Source organism: Carlito syrichta, unplaced genomic scaffold (assembly GCF_000164805.1).
Source record: "Carlito syrichta isolate Samal-C Ts95f unplaced genomic scaffold, Tarsius_syrichta-2.0.1 Scaffold3726, whole genome shotgun sequence".
Taxonomy (NCBI): domain Eukaryota; kingdom Metazoa; phylum Chordata; class Mammalia; order Primates; family Tarsiidae; genus Carlito; species Carlito syrichta.
In genome coordinates this window covers 6,967-11,711 of record NW_006947822.1, presented here as the reverse complement: position 1 = coordinate 11,711, position 4,745 = coordinate 6,967, and the positions used below count along the sequence as shown (strand labels likewise).

Genomic DNA, 4,745 nt, shown 5'->3' with positions numbered 1-4,745 from the left:
CCAGCTCTGTATCCCAGGTGTGAAGCCCACTTGATCATGGTGGATGGTCTTCAAGATGTGTTACTGGATCTGAATTGCTAGAATTTTATTTAGAAATTTTGCATCTATGTTCATCAAGATTGGTCTGTAATTCTCTTTGTTGGGTCTTTGCCAGGTCTGGGTATCAGCATAATGTTTACTTTATAAAATTAATTGGGTAGCATTTCATCTTTCTTGATTGCCCAGAATACTTTCAATAAGTTTGGTTTCAGCTCCTCCTTGGGTGTCTTGTAAAATTTAGCTGGCAGGCCATCGATAAGTAGATTTCTTATGACTGAGTTGATTTCTTAGATTGTTATTGGTCTGCTTAGCATTCAATTTCTTCTTGTTTAAACCTGGGAAGGTGATGGGAGATCAGAAAGTGTTTCATTTCCTTTAGGTTTTTTAGCTTAGTTGCATACAGGTTTTTATAGTAATCTCTGATAATCATTTTAACTTCTTCAGGGTCAGTTGCGACCCTTTGCATTTCTAATTGTATTTATTTGGGTTGCTCTCTTTTTAAAAAATTTAATCTGGCTAGGGGACCATCAGTCTTGTTTCAAAGAACCAGCTTGTGTCCTTCTTCATTTTTTCTTTCTTTCTTTCTTTCTCTTTCTTTCTTTCTCTCACTCTCTCTCTTTCTCTTCCTTTCTCTTTCTTTCTTGCTTTCTTCCTTTTTAAACTAGTATGTTTTATAAAACTATATAAATTTTCCAAGTAATCAAAAATCAGTTCTCATTACAAATATTTAAAGCAATTTTTAAAAAGTCACATAATTACACTGTAAGATTACAATGTTTAATGTTTATCAACTTACATTTCTATAGCTAGCAGGATTAGCAGATGAGTTACTGGGATTCAGATCATATCCTAGGGAATGTTTATTGAGCTATCCCAAAGACACCACAAGCCAAACAGCTTCCAGCATTTCCAGTTTTTGTACTTTCTTCATTTCCACCTTTGCCCAAGTTATCTGGTTTTTCATGGACCACCATTGTGCGACCAATGATGGAATGTCTCCTGAGAGTGAGATCAGAGAATCTTCAATCAAAACATCAGCCACACAATCATTGCCATCAATTACATTACCCAGGTCTCTAACATGACTTTCCTAGATCTTTGGTCCACTGTGTTTTTTGGATAGAGGATTAAAGGAAAGGACCTGCATTGATACCGTCTTGCATGTTGTCTTCAAACTGATGAATGTGGAATTCATGCTAGCCCTCAGTCAATCCTATAATATGTCCCAGTACCATAACTGACTCATTTTTCTTCTACTCAAAATGGAAGATGTCCTGCACCAGGGTGTCATTCTTCATCACAAACATGGCTTTCATCGGCATAACAGGAGGGGTGACATGCTCCAGTCTCAGCTGTGAGAGTGGCAAGGGAAACTGGCAATGCTGCAGGAGACAGTAGCACACTTGTTGGTCCTTTCTATGATAATTTTGTCTTCTATAACCTGCAACTTTGATTTTATATTGGTGATCTAAATTCTTCTGCTGTGCTTAGGATTTAGGTGATCTTGTTTTTCCAACTCCTTTATGTGTGACTTTAGGTTATCTAGCTATAATATTTCTGTTTTCTTCATTTGTGCATGCAGTGCTATGAATTTTCCTCTTAACATTGCTTTATTGGCATCCCAGAGATTCTGGTAAGATGTGTCTTTGATTTTTGTTTGTTTACAGGAATTTTTTTATTTCTCTCTTGAGTTCCATGCTGACTCAGAAGTCATTCAATAGCATATTGTTTAGACTTCATATCTTTATGTGTTTTGGGAGGATCTTCTTGGTGCCAATATTTATTTTTCTTCCACTGTGATCTGAGAGGATGCATGGTATCTTTTGAAGTTTTCTCATGCTTGACTTATGTTCAAGAATGTAATTAATATTGAAATATGTTTCATGTGCTGATAAATAAAAAGTATACTCTGTATTTGTTGGGTGAAGTTTCTGTAGATGTCTAGTAAGTCCAGTTGATTGAGCATTGAGTTGAAGTTCTGGATCTCCTTGTTGGGTTTTTTTGCCTTGATGATCTATCTGTCTAAAGCTGTTAACAGTATATTTATGTCTCCTACTATGATTGTATGAGAGTCAATGTCCTCTTTTAATTTGCTTAGTAGTTGTCTTATAAAACCTGGTGCTCTATTGTTGAGTGCATATATGTTTAGGATGGATATTTCTTTCTGGTGGATTGAGCCTTTTATCATTATGCAGTGTCCTTCTTCCAAGTGTTTTTTAATTTTTGATGACTTGAAAACTGCTTTGTTAGATATTAGAACAGTTACACCTGCTTTCTTCTGTTTTCCATTTACCTGAAATGTTGTTTTCTAGCCTCCAACCTTGATTCTGAGTCTTTTGCAGTGAGATGAGTTTCTTGGAGGCAGCAGATTGTTGGATCATTTTTTTTTAATCCAGTGTGCCAGTCTACATATCTACAGTGGTACAATACCTGTAGTGATACATTTAGTCCATTCATGTTCAAGTTGCTTGTTGCCATGTGAGAGTTTATCCTTGTCATAGGACTCGATGGGATTGCTTTGTTTACTTTTAACTTTTGCATTTGTGTGTGTATGTGTGTGTGTGTGTGTGTTTTCATTTTTGTGGTTGCTCTGTGTTTGCCTGTACTTTTGTGATGTGCATGGCCCACTTTTTTCTGTGCCCAATATCTTCTTAACCATTTCTGAAAGCCTGGTCTGGAGGTGCATATTCTCTTGGTGATTTGATGTCTGGTGAAGGATTTTTTTTTTCCATGACTGATGAACCTTAGCTTGGCTAGGTAGGAAATTATTGGTTGGAATACCTTATCTTAAAGAACATTAAAAATTGGACTCCAATCCCTTCTGTCTTGTAGTGTTTCTGCAGAGAAGTCTGGAGTAATTCTGATAGGTTTTCTGCAGTAGACAATCTGGCCTTTCTCTCTTGCTGTTTTTAGGATTTTTTCTTTTGTGCTTACCTTTTGGAGGCAGATTAGTATGTGTCTTGATTATGATCTTCTCATGTAATATCTTGCAGCGGTTTTCTGAATTTCTTGTACTTGGATCGTCATCTCTCTAGCAAGATAGGGGAAGTTCTCTTGAAGACCATCTTGGTTTCTATTGATTTGTGTCATCCATTCTCTGACTTCTATGGCTGTCAACTGGAACAGTTTGTTCTGGGGGGTTTCCATTGTTTGTGCTCTGTTGCTCTTTGTTGCTTTTTTATGTGGTGTATCTTTAAAATTCTGAGAGATGATTGCTCTTCAATCCTTCCTCTTTTGTCTCAGTACTCTCTACTCAGTAAGAGAGGGAGGAGCTCCACCCTATGACAGGTTCTGTTATTCTCTCCACAGCTAAACTAGTAGGGCTACTTTCTCTGCCCCCTGCTGCATGTGACTGATGGCCGGCAAGGGGGGAATTTGTGGCAGCCATCAATGCCTCAGAATCACTAACTCTCTCCATCTCCCAGTATGAACTCAACTCCTATACATGCTTAGCTTGCAGCAAAGACATGGAACACTCAAATTCTCATGCCTGCCTCTCTGGTCTCTGTGTGCTCAAGGAGATCCTACCGGGTGCAAGGAGTTTTCACCCTTCCCAACATGTTCAGAATGTCTCCTTTTAATCAACAACTGGATTTCACTCTCTGCCTTGCCCTGCCAGAGAAGTGCCAATGTGTTGCTCTACCAGCTGCCCACGAGGGGTGTGTCAGTCAGATTCACTCTGCAAAAGGACTTCCCTGCATGGGAACCACTCCTTATTCCACCTGGTTGCTGGCGGCCCACTACTGCTTCCTCCTGTGTGAAACTGACATTTCATGCACTGTTAAGAGGAGAAAACTGATTCAAAGCAGCTTATAATCACTCACCCCTCTCCTTCTCTGAATAGATCTTCCTTTTCTATGCATATCTGATGCAGAGCAGGGGTAGGAGGATCCTAGAATTATGTGCCTAGCATGGCTTTCTAGAGTCTGTACACTCATAGAGACCTTTGCTGGGTTCATGATGTTTAACTCATCCACAAGTGTTCTAGGTATCTCTGTCTAATGCTGTGGAATCCCTATCCTCTGTCTTTTTAAGTGAGAGCTGTGCTGACCTGCTGCTCCACAGTGGCCATTTTGGCTCCTCCCCCCACAGTAATCTTCAGAAACTTACTTTCTGAGAAGACATTTGAGATGAGATTTACAACAGAGCAGGAGCCAACTATTCAAAGCAGGAGAAAAGAAGTAAACACTATGATCCTGAAATGAGCAAGAGCTTGGCTTCTTCAATGTAAAGTTCAAGCATGGTGAGTGACAGAATGATGTTATAAAGAGGCAGGCCCTCAGAAAAAAATATGAAATTTATTTCCATTGTAGTGAAAGTCACTGAAAGATATTATGCAGAATAATGCTGTTGTTGCTGTTTTTCTTATTGCTGTTAAATATTTCTCCAGTGCTGATAGAGCATAGATCAAATGGAGGAAGAATAAAGGCAGAGGCCAATCTAAAGTTTATTGCTTTGGTCAGGAAGATAAATCACGCAGAGATTAGTGGTAGTGAAGACAGAATGAAGTAGATATATTCTAGCTATATTTTGAGTATTAGAGATGATATAACTTGTGCATGAATTTGGTTACAGGCAAAATTAGAAAAAAAAAATGATGAAGACTCATTACTAAGTTGATAATGGAGCCATTTCTTCAGATAGGAAAGTTTGAGGGGGGAAAATGGTCAAAGGTCCAATTGGAGGTATTAAGCATATGAATTGTA

At 38.5% G+C, this 4,745-nt stretch overlaps 1 pseudogene across 1 annotated transcript; it reads right to left on the bottom strand.

Annotated features, from left to right (window-relative positions):
* Nucleotides 1-802: 802 nt before the first annotated feature.
* On the bottom strand, nucleotides 803-1,361 carry LOC103269199 (annotated as a pseudogene). Its single transcript, XR_504899.1, has one exon. The product of XR_504899.1 is annotated as a superoxide dismutase [Cu-Zn]-like (transcript).
* Nucleotides 1,362-4,745: the final 3,384 nt, after the last annotated feature.